General features: G+C 48.6%; 1 protein-coding gene across 6 annotated transcripts in view; it reads left to right on the forward strand.

The window, feature by feature from the left end:
- Positions 1-14,189: 14,189 nt before the first annotated feature.
- The window catches only part of TSPAN9 (tetraspanin 9), a 200,948-nt gene continuing 198,721 nt past the window's right edge, over positions 14,190-16,416 (forward strand). Inside the window, exon 1 of one of the 6 annotated variants that reach the window (XM_041735952.1) lies at positions 14,190-14,305. The gene's annotated coding sequence lies outside the window, so the exon portion shown is untranslated. The remainder of the gene's footprint in view (positions 14,306-16,416) is intronic. The other 5 variants (XM_041735950.1, XM_041735948.1, XM_041735951.1 and 2 more) reach the window with 5 other exon arrangements.

The raw sequence follows: 16,416 nt of genomic DNA on the forward strand, positions 1-16,416 counted from the left end.
TTTTACTTTGTGTTTGCTTGCTTGTTTTTGTAATTAGTGGCCAAACTTAGCTTTGATATATCGTTGGATTTGGCAACATAGAGGCATAGTGGTTGAAGTGTGAACAACTAGAACAACCACCACTACAACAATAATACCACCTCAACTATAGCAGTTTTTCAGTTTACAAAGCACATACCGCCTTGCCCGATGATTGTGTTTCCATAGTGATTCTGTAGGCTTCTTTTTATAGATGAAGAAACTGAGGCTCAGAGAAACTACGAACTCAAGTCCCCTGGTTACTGAGTTGCAACTCCTGTACTTCAGCACCTGTACTTCAGCCTGCATCTTCTGGCTTCTCACCTGGGGCTCACAGATGCAGGTGATGGATGTACAGGAGGTTCTGCTCCAGAGTTTGCCAAATGCTGTGGGGATTGTTGGAAGCTGGTCCAGGAGGTCCCTGTGAGGGGACTGTGAGGCCTGGGACCAGGTAAAAGTGTTATTTGGTGCAGCGATCAAAGCTTTCTCACCTTTTCAGGAAGATGCTTGAATTTCTAGAGCGCTGATAGGGAGTACAGGAGACGGTGGAGAACAAAGAAAGGAAGAATGAGACAAACATCAACACGGGGAAAGTGTGTCTGCCAGCTGGCATGGTAGCAATCCCATTTTTAAAGTAATCAAGTAGCAATCAGATGTTCAGACCAAGTCTGCTGAGTGTTCTGTGACCATATAAATGTCTCAGGATCAAAGGGATCTGCTGCTCTTTGCAGCCTCCCTTCCTCAGAGGCCAGGGTGAGCGGTTCTGAAGTTTGGCATGAATCTCTCCTTCTGCTTTTCCTCTAAAGTAACAACGTTGCTGAATTCTTTCCAATTTCTTTCTTTAAATCCCCACCAATCTGGAGATTGCTGGGGATACACAGATTTTAAGCTGATCTGGGATTTGCATCTTCTTAATGGCAAGGTGAGATTACTTTTAAGGAACTTGCTTGAGGTTATGAAGCTAGGGTTTGAAATCAGCCGTGTGACTTCTAAGCTGCTCCCCAGCTCCAGCCCTAGGACGCCAAGAGCCCGCGGGAAATACCATTCTGTCCATCTCACCCCTGGCCCCTTTGAATCTTGACTGAACCATCCTAGCCCTGCTCCTGGAGGCACATTAAAGCAAGCCTCACATGTCGCCCCAGGGAAAGGTCCCGGCCCAGCCCCAGTTCCAAGGGGCCCACTTGCTCTTCATCTCGCTGGACCTTGGATTCCTGGCTATAGTCCCTGGCTTTGATATTTGCTTCTGCTGTCTGGAGTTTGGCAACTCATCACATTCTCCTTGCAGCTTTTTGGGCCTCAGGGGTTTTTCCATTAGCCCTCTGCTCTGTCTACCTCTGATTCGCTGTCCTTCCCTGGCCTTGGGTGAGGAGCACTCACCCTCCGGCCTGGGCCCTGCGGGAGCCGCATCTGGACCAGAATGGATGTGGCATTGAGATGGCATTATGACAGGGTATAGGGAGACTCCAGTACTGCCCGTGGCCACACTTCCTGGTCCTGGAGGGAGGTGTTTATCCAAAAGACTAAGCAAGGCACCACTCTCTTTATCAGGTAAGACTTGGACTCCAATGTCAAATTCTAGAAGGGTTGGTTTGAATGACCTAGAGCCAGAACAGGCTTCATTCATCCCATAAACACTGAGCACCTAGGATATGTCTGGCAGTGTTCTAGCTCCTGGGGTTACAGCGGTGAATAGAATCAAAGTGCCAGACCTCTAGGAGCTTACATGCTGGGCAGGGCGGGGTGCGTGTGTTGGGGGGGGGGAGGGCAGGAATCACACAAATCAAAATAACATGGGACCTCCTGTACTGTACTCCCCAGCATTCCCGCCCCCACTGGCCATCCCCAGTCTTGGATCTGATCTCTGTGATGGAAGGATCAGTGTCAGACTCAGGAACAAGGGAGGGCAGTTGTTTCAGTGCCTCCTTAGATGCGCCCCTCCACCCCCCACCCCGGGGCCCTGCTCCTGTAGGAAAGCAAAATATGTTGTTCCATCATAGAGAAAACACCTTACCTGAGAGGGGAGGAGAGAGTGTGTGTGCATGTGCTCATCCGGCTGAGAGCCCTGGATAACAGGGACCATTGGAAAGAGCCACATCCAGGCGTGCCCACGTGTGCAGAGCATGCCCTTCGCAGGCTTCAGAGTGTGGATCCTGGAGGCAGAGCATCACCAGGAGCTTAGGAAAAATGCAGATTCTCACCCCACCCCAGTTGTTCAGAATCCAAGTCTGCAGATGATTCCTATGCACATTAAAGTTTGAGAAGCAACAGGCTGGACTTAGACCAGGAGCAGAGAAAAGCTCCATGCCCAGACTGTGACCAACCCATAATTCCTCTTGGAGACGGACTAGGAAATGGAGTGTAGGGTAGGTGCGGGGGGGGGCTTCCTCCCCTGGGAGAGGTATGTATTTGAGTAACATAGTCACCACTGCTTGTAAAAGTCAGTTACTATAAATAAAATAGTAAGTAAAAGAAAAATAGAATAAAACTAAATTCAAAAAAGGATGCTTCCTTTTAATACTTGATTTGTAACACTTGTAATATTTGCAACTGTCACCATTTCAACAAACAAATATCATTCTATACTTTGTATTTGTTTGTAAACTGTGAAGCCAGTATCAATTGAGTTATCAATTGTCCGAGGGGGAAATTTTAGGCACCAGAAAGAACACTTAAAGTTATTTGTGTATTTTCATGTTTTTTCAACTGATTAAAGTTGTAAATTTAAAGCCTAATTTTTATTAACTTGTGTTCAACTTACAAATCTTGCTATTTTGTTCATAAAGCTAGTGTTTCCATGTTAGTCTTTTACTTTTTTTTTTTTTTATTAATGTTCGGTTAGCCTATGAATTCTCTAAACATTTAGTATCACTTAGAAACTCGATTAATTAAATTAGCTCTGTTTAAGCTATAATTAAGCACTTCAAAAATCTTACAAACAGACTTACTGAATCTAACAAAATCCTAGACACTAAGCATTTAAGAAGTTAAACACTATTCAGGAAAGGTAGTAAGTCATAACTTGTTGATCTAATCAGATATATTTAAGCATTTAATCATCAAACTTAATCCACCTAAATTACAAAATCAGTGTCTCAAGTCCAACACCTTAAAAAGCAGATAAAAATTGTACACGTTGAAATGGTGGATGCTTAACTTTGTCACATGAATTTTTTTGTAAAGCAATACAAAATTTTTCGATTTCCTCCTTCTTTCCTCCCTCCCTTCCTTCCTTCCTTCCTTCCTTCCTTCCTTCCTTCCTTCCTTCCTTCCTTCCTTCCTCTGCTGTGTCCCTTTCCCTAAATATCTGTGGAAACTAACACACTTCCGGCATCATCTATTGGATTTAAGCCAACTTTGATTTTTTTCTTGTGCAGAGGTATGCTACCTCTGAGCTACCTTCCAAGAAGCCCTGGTTTCTTTAAGTGGTGAGTGTTATTAGGGACCAATGTCTGGGCACTCTTGGTGCAGATCAGATTCTCCACATGAGAACTGCAGGTGATGAGGGGTTTCCACCTCCAGTCCTGTAGTGAGATGGTCAGAAAATGAGTTCACACTTATTTGTCCAATTTAACGCCAACCCTACTAAGTCCTTTAGAGAGAAATATTCTATAAAGGCTTTCATTTTACTACCCCTCTTTTAAACTACCAGCTTTTAGGTACCAGCTGCTGCTGCTGCTTTAAAAACAACCTTGATGTGTCATGCTATATATATTTTAATTATAATATGAATGAACCTTTCCATGTTGTAAATAGATGTGTACTGACTTGGATCCCAGATGCCCCTGTGGGGCTGCAAATGTGTTCCTTGTCACTTTCATGATCCTTGAGTGTCTTATCAACCATCATCCTCTGGTCATTTTATCAACAGTCACACAATTTTATTTCATCCAACTCTATTGAATTCACTAGGCTCGATTCCAATTTCCAAGTGTCAGCTTCAGCTCTCTTCCTGTCTCCTAGAGCAATCTTTGCCTCCTGGCCCTCCTCTGCCTTTTATACTGGAAATAGGGTTGTCACTTTGTTTCTCCCTGTTATCTTTAAGACTCCTCACAGGCTGTCTCTGTATGTGCCTCCACCATCTGCTCTTTAAAGAGGCCAGACTTTTTGGAGAAAATAGAATCAATATATATTTAGCAAAGTTAACCTATTTGACACATCATTTTGGAAGTAAGCAGATTTATCTTCCATGGTACATATGATAGAGAAAGGCAGAGAACCCAGTTTCCATCAACTTTACTCAAATCTGAACCCTTTTCCTGTCACATTATCCCTCCTCTGCCAAAGCCTCATCCTCAAGTGCTCAGCAGTTCTTTGCCTTGAGCCAGCTCCCACCTGCATCCACCATTTTGCCCCATAGTGAATGGCACACATCCCATCTCCCTTTTCCTACTGTGGAGGACAGACCCAAAGGTGCCCCCACGATTCCTGGTGTTCATGCATCTGTGTGGTATCCTCCCCTTGAGAACGTGTGCGCCTGTGCTACTGATGGATGCGGTATGGCTAAGGTGGTGGGATGTCATATCCGTGATTAGGTTATGTTCTACAAGACTCCATCTTGCTATGACCCTCTGTTGGCTAGATGAAATTGGTGTCCATGTGGAGAAAACCCACATGGCTAAGCTTTGAGGACAGTTTCCAGCAGACAGCCAGCAAGAAGCCAGTGTCCTCAGCCACACAGCCACAAGGAAGTGAGTTGTGACAGCAGCCTGAGTGAGTGTGGATGCAGATTCTTTCCCAGTTGAGCCTCCAGAAGGCAATCTGGCCAACACCCTGACTGCAGCCTTCTAAGATTCTGAGCAGAGGACCCAGCTAAGCCATGCTGGGCCTGACTCATAGAAAGTATGAGGTAATAACCAGGTGTTGTCTTGAGCTGCTGACTCCATGCTAATCTGTTGTACAGTAATAGATAAGTAATACATGTACGAACACTGCTTCTTTTGTAGCCCTCCAACATGGTGGCTGGTTGTGCTGTTCCACACCACAGTACTAAAGCTGGGGGGCAGGGGGCTTCATTTTCTTACTTCCCACTTTTCTTAGACTGTTTTTTCCCGAGTTCCAGTTGTATGGCTATGCCACCTTCTTCCCCTTTTGAGAGCCACTGCCACTTACTGACCCCACCCCCCCTCATTCTTTGAAAAATCTAGCATCTGTCTTATATTCTCTCCTCCTATGTGAACTCAATGTTGCTTTGGGTAAAAATTTTTTGGCTGTTTAAAAATTTTTTATTTTATTTAAATTCAATTAACATAGTGTATTATTAATTTCAGAAGTAGAGTTCAGTGATTTATCAGGTACATATAACACCCAGTGCTCATCACATCAGGTGTCCTCCTTAATCCCATCACCCAGTTACCCCATCCCTCCATCCCCCTACCCTCTGTTTCCTGTGGCTAAGAGGTTGGGGTGAAATTTTCAACAGGTCACCTGGGCTCTCAGTTTCTTGATTTCCTTCTCTCTGCAGGCCAACTCTTTTCTTTCTGAGCCATCCACCTCCACTGTCATGACGGGGGCTTTGACATCTCTGAGAACTGTTCCATTCCAAAATCATTGAGTCAGGCTGCCCCTCTCCGACTTCTACCTCCTTTTCTGTCAGCTGGCTGGCTACTCCTACTGCCCTCATTTCCTCTTACCAGCTCCTCTGTTCTACTGATCTCTCTCATTATCCCCACAACATCAGCCCTCTTACTTACTTTCTGTTCTCCTTATCAAGCTTAGAGTTAATGTCTATACCTAACCTCAATCCTCTGTCATCTAGTCACACCCATCTGGCAAAATCCCAGCTGCGATGAACCCAACTATCCAAAAATCAGCGTGCTTCCTTTCAAGCAGCCTCTGGGAAAGTCACACAACAGGGCATTTATGCAGGCATTGGTCCTACATAAATTCAAGCTTTACTGTGTTCAAGCCCTTAGTACACCTAGGGAACACTATTAAGTGCCTATGATGGACTCACTCTCCCACAGTGATTCTTTCAAGCCTCTGGCCCTTCCTTACATTTTCACTTGAGCAGCAAATGAACTTCTGTCTCTAAGCCTCTTTCTTTATTTTTTTTTAAAAGATTTTTATGTATTTATTCATGAGACACACACAGAGAGAGAGGCAGAGACACAGGCAGAGGGAGAAGAAGGCTCCATGCAGGGAGCCCGATGTGGGACTCGATCTCAGGACCCCAGTATCATGCCCTGGAGTGAAGGCAGGCACTAAATACGCTGAGCCACCCTGGGATCCCCTAAGCCTCTTTCTTTAAAAGGGAAAACAGAACTCATCAAATGAAAATCCCCATCTAGGACACAATCCACTTACGTTTGCTCTCATTCTACTCTCTTTTCCCTCTTGTTGCAGTGCAAGTGTTATCATCTTTTCTGCCTTAGCCAAATCTCGACATTTAGACTTTGGATTCCATCCCTTCACTTATCCTATGAAAACTTGTACTATTTGTGATCTCTTACCTTTCCCATATATTCCACCTCTTCCTCTTGATTGGATCCTTCCCATAAGCTTTTAAACATATATATTTTTTTCACTCCATTTCTTCTTCTTCTGGGACTTCAATTACCTATTTATTAATTATTTCTCTCACTTTCAGATTGGTTACTTTCTATTGATTTATCTTCAAGTTCATCTTCTTCCACTGAGATTTTATTTGGCCAGTAAGCCCATCCAGTGAATTTTTAAAAAAATTCTAGATATGTAGTTCTAAAATTCTCATTTGAGGGGCACTTGGCAGCACAGTTGGTTAAGCGTCTGACTCTTGATTTTGGCTCAGGTCATGATCTCAGAGTCATGAGATCGAGCCTTCCTGCATGGGGCTCTGTGCTGGGCATGGAGCCTGCTTAAGATTCTCTCTCCCTCTCCTCTGCCCCTCCCCCACTCACACTCTTTCTCTAAAAAATTTTTTTTTAAATATAAAATTTCCATTTGATTCTTTTTTTTAAATTCTTTTTTATATTCTTATATTTCTGCTGTGGTATCCTATCTGTTCATTTATTATAAATGTATTCTTTATATCTTGGAACATAGTTATAATAACTGTTTTAAGATTCTTTTTTTTTAAGATTTTATTTATTCATTTGACAGAGAGAAAGCATGAGCAGTGGGGGAGTGGCAGAGGGAGAGGGAGAAGCAGCAGGTTCCCCGCTGAGCAGGAAGCCTGATGCCATGCGCTATCCCAGGACCCTGGGATCATGGCTTGAACCCAAGGCAGATACATAACCACTGAGCCACCCAGGCACCCCGCTGTTTTAAAATTCTTGTCTGATAATTTCAACATCTGAGTTATCTTGGATTGGCATGGGTTGGCTGCTTATCCCTTGAGAATGGGTCACATTTTCCTGGTTCTTTGTATGTTGAGTAATTTTGGATCCTATCCTGAATATTTTGAAGGTTGTGATGAGGAGACTCTGGATTCTATTTTCATTGCTCAGAAAAGTATTGATATTCTTTTCTTAGCAGGCAATTAACTTGATTATACGCAAGCTACCGATTCTGTCCTACCTGCAGCAGGCAACTTCTTGAGTCTCAGTTTGGTTCTTTCATCTTTAGCTGGAATTCCCTGTTCATATGTGCTCCAAGTGTGAGCCAAAAACTTCGGCAGAGTTTCTGCAGAGAAACCTGGGTTCCTTTTCTCTGGCTCTTTCCTCTTTCTGGGATTCACCCCTCATTCTTCAGCAACCTTGATTGCTGGGCTATCTTCTAGTTCCTCTGCCCAAGAGACAGTAGGTTTTCTACTGGAATTATAGCCATCCTCTGTTGCACTGTGGCTGTGGCCAACACAGGGAAAATCCATGAACAGTAAGAACTCATCTCATGTCAGTTCTTCTTCCACGCTTTTTTTTTTAAGGTTTTTATTTATTTATTCATAGAGACACATACACAGAGAGAGAGAGAGAGAGAGAGAGAGAGAGAGAGAGAGAGGCAGAGGGAGAAGCAGGCTCCATGCAGGGAGCCCGACGTGGGACTCGATCCCGGGCCTCCAGGATCACACCCCAGGCTACAGGTGGCACTAAACCACTGCGCCACAGGGGCTGCCCTTCTTCCACACTTTGAATCCCCTCCAAACTCTATGTACATGGATTCACTCTCCAGAGTCTTCAGGTAGTTGGTTGGTTGGTTTGGTTTTCTTTTGTGCGTTTCTTTGTTTTGAATGCTGTCCAGAGTGTATTGATATTATCTGTGAGAGGGTTGGTCAGTTAGAAGCTGATTCTTCTGTACCAGAAATAAGACTCTTTCTAAAATTCAATTCTCCCTGTTAAATTCCTCAAATCACAGGCTCTCTGCAGGGAGCCTTTTTCTCCCTCTGCCTATGTCTCTGTCTCTCTCTATGTGTCTCTCATGGATAAATAAATGAAATATGTAAATAAGTGGGGGTGTACCTAGGTGGCTCAGTGATTGAGCACCTGCCTTCGGCTCAGGTAGTGATCCCAGGGTCCTGGGATCAAACCCTGAATCAAGCTCCCTGTAAGGGATGCAAGGGAACCTGCTTCTCCCTTTGTCTATGTGTCTGCCTCTCTCTCTGTGTTTCCCATGAAAATTAAATTCCTCAAATCCTCCCTTGATGCACAATTTCCTTCAGCCATCTGCCCTATGTATCTTCTCAGCTTGTTTTGAGATAATTGTCTTTTCCCATTTCTCACCTTCTACTTCCTTCTCAACTCTCTCCAGCACAGCTTCTGTGTCATTACTGCAATGAAACGGCTCTTTCCAAGATCCTCGGTGATCTTCAACTCACTGAATCTGATGGATACTTATTAGTCCTCATCTTCTTTGAACTCATGATCTTTCCTTTAAATCTTCTCCTCTTTCCCTGTTGCCTATCTTGACCTATCTTAGGCTGTTCAGAAAGCTAAGTTGTTTTTGACACCTTCCCCTATCTAATTCCCCATCTCCATCGCCAAGCGGTATATTTCACCTTCTAAATCTCTCCCAAGTCTATCCATATCCCTCCTTCATCACTACTACCAACCTAGACCAAGTTAACTTCATCTTGTGTCTAGACCACTGCTAAAGCCTCCTGTATCCATTTGGCCCCTGCCACCCTCTAATTTGTTCTCTATACTACAGAATGACAGTCTCAAAATGCAAATCCGATTCTATTGTTATGTATCTATTAAGACATATGTGCATGTCAAAACCGTTAACATGGTTCACTATAGTCTGGTGCCCATGGGAATCTCCCATCCAAGTACTAACCAGGCCTGACGGTGCTTAGCTTCTGAGATCAGAAGAGATCCAGCTCGTTCAGGGTGGTCAGGCCATAGACTGCTCATGTGATCCTCTGCCTATATGTTGCAGCATGCCCCCCACAACTCCCTTGCTCCAGACACATTAACATTTACTGTGCTGTGGCAAATTGATGATTGGATTTAATGTTTTTAATTGGTCAGCTCTTTTAGATGTGGTTTTGTTTTGAAGGGCAGAACTTGAGTTGGGATTTTAAACCACGGAATTGCCTTTGATAAGTGTAGAGGAATATTCTAAGACCATTAAGAAAGTTGATATAAATATAACTCATATTGCTATTACTGTTACATTTATCGATTTCAATCTGCCATGCAAATTCCCCAGTTGCTACCCATGTGTTCAGGTAGATGGTGTGCATGTGGCATATGCGTGTGTGTAGACACAGATACCTCCCATGTGTCTCTGAGTACTCTGCATCAGGTGAATGATTACCAACAGCTTGAGCTTCACCTTAAGGCTGTCTGCAGGGGCAATTTGCTTTTCTCAGCCTCTGTTCTTTCTGTCTGATTTCACAATGTTGCCTATGCATTTTTGTCTTTATGGAGTACATGCCGACCACTAGGAACCCTGGACATAGAATCTGTACTTCTTCAGACAGGGTCTGACTAAGACTTTGTAACACCTTAGTGTCTCCAAACAACTCTAGAAGTGCATGCCTCCTGCAGGCACTGATCCACTTGGGTCACACACATGTACACCTCCTGGGAATTACTGGTGTTCATTACATGTGATAATTTTGATCGGTCTCTCTCTGTTTTCCACACTTGAGAACTTGGGTCTAGGCCATTGTCACCCTCACAATACATCTGAAGGTAGCCAGGAATCTAAAGGCCCTAACTTGGTCCAGGGCTAGGCAAACTGTGGCCTGATGCCTGTTTTTATAAGTCAGGTTTGGGTTTTTTTTTTAAAGATTTTTTTTTTTTATTTATTTGAGATGAGGGGAGGAGCAGAGGGAGAGAGACAAGCAAACTGTATGCTGAGCATGGAGCCCAACACAGGGCTTGATCTCAGGACCCTGAGATCATGACCTGTGCTGAAACCAAGAGTTTAATGGACTGAGTCACCCAGCTGCCCCTGTAAATAAATTTTTATAGGAACACAGTCATGCATATTCACTTATGAATTGTTTATGGGTGCTACAGTGGCAGGGTTGAGTAGTGAAAGAGACCATATAGCTTACAAAGTCTAAAATATTGAGTATCTGGCCCTTTACAGGAAAAGTTTACAGAACTCTGATTTAGTTCAGTTTTCTAACTATTTTAGCCACAACTGATACCAAAGTGGAGTTGCCAGATGTAGCAATTAAAAATACAGGACACCCAGGTAAATTTAGAATAAGTATGTCCCAAATATGATATGGCAACCCTACGACAAAGACTTGTGCAAGACTCTTATCATTCCCTCAGTTCTGCTACATCCATCTCATTGAGCTTTGGACAAGAAAGAAGTTGAAGGAAAGAGGGGCACTAGGGGTGATCTGCATTCTCTAGGGGAGGCAGTGTGGAAAGGAAGCAGGAGAACCATTTCGGGTCACTTCTGCCTCCTTCATCGTGGGAATGGGTGGAGGTCTAGTTGGGTCCTCTGGGTGCAGATGGTAGGCTTCAGTGATCAGCACCCTTCAAACTGCATGAGTAAATGTTGAAGGCAGTCCAGTAGGGGAGGGACTGTTTTATTCTTCACGCTGGAAAGTACTTCTTTCATCTAGCAGCTCACAGTGCATCTGGCTGATGGTTATAAATCTTCTCTCAGTCTGGTTTAGTGCCCTGATCTTCATCCCCAGGAGATGTGGAAACTCCCCTCTTTATTGGTAGATGTGCAGGTCGGCCTCCTCACGCACTCTGCCTCCTACTCTCCCTTCATGTCATCACCAGGAGGGGTGGGAAAAGTCACTTGGGAGGGAAGACACACCTCTGCAGTAACCTGGCACCTGTAGCCTATGGAGGCTGGACAGAGAAGCAGTTCAGTGCCTCGGCCCTGCAGCCAGGCAACTGGGGCTTATATCCTGGCTCCTTCTTCCTGGGGAAAGTTACCTGCCCTCTGAGCTGCAGTTGTCTCATCTGTAAAACGGAGAGATGCTGATAGTACCTATCTCATGGAGTGGCTGTGGGGATCAAATTAATGAAACATGTGAAGTACTTGGAACTGCGCCGGACACATAAGTGCTTGGTAAATGTTCGCTTGTTCTCTGCTACACAAGCTGATTTGGAGAAACCCGTAACACTCAGCCTCCCGCAGTATGAACTCTCCCCACTAGGTGTCACCATTCAGCAGGCACCCTCCCTTTGCTTGACTTGGGGGGGAATTTGTACTTAACCATTTTTGATTTGATTTGGTGATTTCAAGAGGGATGAATGAATGGACATACAATCTTTGGAAGTCTCTGGGGCTTTGGGAATCCCAGCAGAATTTCTGATAATCAGGGCTGGGAGGAGCTTTGTGGAGTACTGCCTTTGTTCTTAAAGTGACATATAATTTTTAATTTTTTTTTGTCCAAACCAAGCTATTTCGAGAGTGACAGGAGGACGATTAATAACTATACAAGGACAAGTAGAGTAGATGGCTTGTGAGCTGACAACTGGGATACAGTCGCCCTATCAATAGGGTAATTAATCCTTAGCATTTCCAGAATCTGCAGGACAGAAACTCAATGATGTTCCTTAGAAGTCATCTATGGCAAACTGTGGCCCCATGCTTCTGGGAGCTCCTGCCCTAAGCATGTCTTGCCTCCTTGTCAGGACAATTATTTGAGTTTTGTCCTCAACAGACACGATCAGCCTCACAGACTGCAAGTCACTTTGGCCTCCTTTGTGTTGAATAATCCTATAGCCTCTATAGCTTTTGACCACATGGGTTTCTTGCAGCCATAAGCCCCTCTGGGGGCAGAGTCCCTCTGGATGTGTTGATGGGGAGTGAAGAACCACTTTCTCGGTTATTGCTGAGGGACCTCTAAGGTTTCTCCATCCCTAAGGCTCTATATTCTCTTATTTCTTATTTGTTTCTCTTCCTTTAAAGGGCAGCAGGAAACTAAATTTTGTTAGGCACCCTGCATGCATCAGATATTGTGCTTCCACCTCCATCATCTTAGTTATCCCCTCAACCCATGTGGCATCACTAATATTAAGTCACATTTCACAGGTAAGGAAACAGGCCTAGAAAGATCACAACCCATGAGAGGCTGAGCCAGGATTCAATTCCAGGTCTGTCCGGGTCCAGAGCCCTTTGGGGGCTTCCATACCAGGCTGCCTCTCTGTTTTGACAGTAGGATGTACCTCTCCGGGGCAGATATGGCCAGCAAGTCCGTTTCCCTCCCTGCGTCTGAATTTCCTCTTCTGGAAGCTGGGCAGAGCTGGCAGTGTTGTGCTGAACGGCTGTCACAGTGGCTGGACATTGGGTGGGGGTTAGTGGAGGAAGATTTTAGGGGAGGAGGGAGCCGAACAGCGCTTTGGAGGTAGGAAACGGGGAGTCAGAAGGAGGTGGATTATTTGCTTGAGTGATGGACACTAGCAAGACGGTGAGTGTACGCGGGGAGGGGGCCGGGTGATGAGCAGAAACCGCCAGTCTCATTGGGAGAGGCCAGGGAGACCCTGGGGATCATGGTCAGGTTTTATTTATTTATTTATTTTTTTAATTTTTTTTTTAAAATTTATTTATGATAGTCACACAGAGAGAGATAGAGGCAGAGACACAGGCAGAGGGAGAAGCAGGCTCCATGCACCCGGAGCCCGATGTGGGATTCGATCCCGGGTCTCCAGGATCGCGCCCTGGGCCAAAGGCAGGCGCCAAACCGCTGCGCCACCCAGGGATCCCCCATGGTCAGGTTTTAAAAGTCGGATCCAAATCAGTAGGCAGCACACGCCCGTGCACGTGGGGAGCACGAATCCGCTCGAGGACACGTGTGCTGAGGAGGTCCGGTGGCTGCTCAGCCTCACTCCAGGAACTCAGGGAGAGTCGAGGCCTTCCAGCTTCCAGAATCGGGCCCGGGAAGGCCTCTGGGGAGCGCTGGGCCCGGAGACGCCGAACTTGAGTTTTTCCAGCCTCAGGCCAGCTCCTCCGCCCCACGGTGCCCTTCATCCGCACTAGGAGGCCGCCGCTCCTGGGGAGGCGGAGAGCGGCTCCTCCTCCAGGGGGTCTGCGGGCGGATCCCTGCACTCCGCGGCGTCACCCCGCGACCGAGCGGACGGATTTCTGGGGCGCGGGGGAGGGAGGTGGCGCGCGGTGGGGGGCGGCGGCTACCGACCCAGGCCGCTCGGCGCCTCCCGACGGCGGCGGCGGCGGCGGCCCCCGGGACCCGGCGGCGGGAGGGGAGGAAGGCTCCCGGAAGGCTCCCGGAAGGCAGCGCGGAGGCGGCCACGCCTGCCCCGGGCCGCCGGTGCCCCGGACGGCCGTGCGCTCCCTGCCGGCTCCCTCCGCAGCGCGCTGAGGGCGAGCGGCCCCGGCTGCGGGCGGCCCAGGCCACGCGAGCCCGCTCGGACCCCCCAGCTGCGCGCGGACCCGCCCCCCCCCCCGTCCCCGCACGCCCCGGCCCCGCCCCTCGGCCCCCCGGCCCCTCGCCGGCCCCGCCCCCGCCTCCTGCCGGCCCCGCCCCCGCCTCCTGCCGGCCCCGCCCCTCGGCCCCTCGCCGGCCCCGACCCTGCCGGCCCCGCCCCCGGCCCCTCGCCGGCCCCGCCCCCGTCTCCTGCCGGCCCCGCCCCTCGGCCCCTCGCCGGCCCCGCCCCCGGCCCCTCGCCGGCCCCGCCCCTCGGCCCCTCGCCGGCCCCGCCCCCGGCCCCTCGCTGGCCCCGCCCCCGGCCCCTCGCCGGCCCCGCCCCCGGCCCCTCGCCGGCCCCGCCCCCGGCCCCTCGCCGGCCCCGCCCCTCGGCCCCTCGCCGGCCCCGCCCCCGCCCCGCCCCCTCCCCGCCCCCTGCCGGCCCCGCCCCGCGGCCTCGCCACTCCCGAGCAGGCCCCGGCCCCCGCCGCGAGCCCCCGGCCCCGCCCCCCGTTTCCGCTGGTGGCGGCGGCGGTGGTGCGGGAGCGGGCGCGAGCCGGGACCCTACGTTCCCCGACCGCGGTGAGTGCGGCCCGGGGCGAGCGGGCGGCGGGGGCCCTGGGAGCCCGCGACCCCGCGGGACTGGCGCCGGCTGTGGGCGGGCCGGGCCAGCCCGCGTCCCCCCGTCGTGGGGAGGGACAGGGGTGACGGGAGGGCGGCGGTGGGCGAGCTGAGGGAGGGATGGGGTAGGCGCGCGGTGAGGACGCGGGAGGCGGCCGGGGCGGGGTGTGTGTGCGCGCGGCCGCGTAACGGAGCGGAGCGGGGTCTGCAGGGGCGAGGCTCGGAGGGAGACCCCTGGGGCCCGGGCTGCGGGAGAGCGGCCCGCGGAGCCCCAAGTGAAGGGATGGCAGGGTGAGGTTGCAGCAGAAGGGGAGAGCGCCGAGCTGTCAGGGCTCCCTGCCTGTCGGCCCAGTGGCGCCCCGGGGCGGCGGGGGCTCGAGCAGGGCCGGGGTACTGCCTGCGGCCCCCCAGACACCCCGGACCGCCCCTTGGGCCGCCGCTGGCGGGTCGGCGTTCACAGTGACAGGGCTTTGGCACATCCCGAGCCCCAAGATGTAGTCCATCTGTGCATCCAAGTTTGGGACTTTAAAGAACTTTCTTGTGGTTGGAAACAAACAAACAAAAAAGGCCAAACAAGAAACTGGCTTGATACGTGAGCAGAGTTTGCACTTATGTATCTCGGAATTGGAGTCTTTGATGTCCTCTTTTTTGAAAAGGATGTTGACCTCTTCCCTAACTCCTCCCCAAATGCCTGTACTGTCTGGCCCAACCTGCAGCACTGGAATGATACGGGATCCCCTGGGATGTGTCGATCTTTCCTCCCCATCCCAAAAATGTGTGTAAGAGGGCAGCAGCTCACTTCCCTTTGGTTCAGAGAAGCCAACTCATTATGTGAGGGTGACTTCTGACCTGCAGCTGTCCCCTTTGAGGTGACTTTGAGGTTTCCTCCTCCAGGAAGCTTTCCTGGACTAGTGGAGAAAACAGAGGACTCACGCTCTGATCCCTGTATACCCGCCAGCTTCCCTTTCGCTACTAAAAATAGCCACAGAGAATGTTTTGTATGTATGTTCTGCTGTAAAGATGTGCAGTCAGCTTGTCATCGTAAGTAATGGGGAGGCGAGGCGAGGTATTATGGATAATTTCAAACAATGGACTGGACGAATCATTTATATTTAGCTAAGGAATGCAGCCAGGGAGGCAGACATTCACAGGGGCTTCCTATCTTCCACCTGGTCCCAGCATGGTTGATGCAGCTGGGCTGTGGGTTGGGGGTGAGGGGAAACAAGATTGGGGTTGATGGAACTTGAAGGGTAAATCAGCTCTGCACTCACTCATTGAAGACCTGCTGTGTGCAAGGCCTGGAACAGCTGAGAGCAGACCAGAATGGAATGGGATTTATTTATTTATTTATTTATTTTGGTCTGACTAAATCAGATTTAAATCTTTAAATCTATGAACAAATATCTAGCATTAATAACAATAACCAGTGTTTTTAAAAAGATTTTATTTATTTATTCATGAGATACACAGAGAGGCAGAGACACAGGCAGAGGGAGAAGCAGGCTCCATGCAGGGAGCCCAACGTGGGACTCGATCCCTGGTCTCCAGGACCACGCCGTGGGCTGCAGGCCGCACCAAACCGCTGCACCACCATGGCTGCCCACGTACACGTTCTTTTTAATTGCCTTCTTATAGATTGGGAAAATGAGGCTCAGAGAGAGTCCATGACTTCTCTGTGGTTGCAGAACTCATTAGGTAGAAGAAGCAAAACTTGAACCTGAGGCTTCTGACATTACCCCCCCGCCCCAGCCATGTGTTTTGTATTACGCTGTGCTGTCTCTGCCATTCTTCCCCATTGAGTCTATGGAGAGCTGGGCTCTGATCTTAGCTCTAATGCCATCTGTTCGTGCAGCCCTGGGCATCTTACCTCCCCTTTTCAGCCCTGTGTTTTGGAAAGTTACTGGATTAAAATGTTTCTAGGGTGTCTTCCTGCATTAGATAATTAACAATAGAAGATGCTGGTGGTAGATCATTAGTCAAGTAATAAGTGCGTTCTATTTTAAAAAATGTTTTTAATTGTGGTATAAAACCTCACAGATTTTATCAGCTTAGCCATTTTTAAATGCAGAGTT

Source organism: Vulpes lagopus, chromosome 21 (assembly GCF_018345385.1).
Source record: "Vulpes lagopus strain Blue_001 chromosome 21, ASM1834538v1, whole genome shotgun sequence".
In the NCBI taxonomy this organism is placed as follows: domain Eukaryota; kingdom Metazoa; phylum Chordata; class Mammalia; order Carnivora; family Canidae; genus Vulpes; species Vulpes lagopus.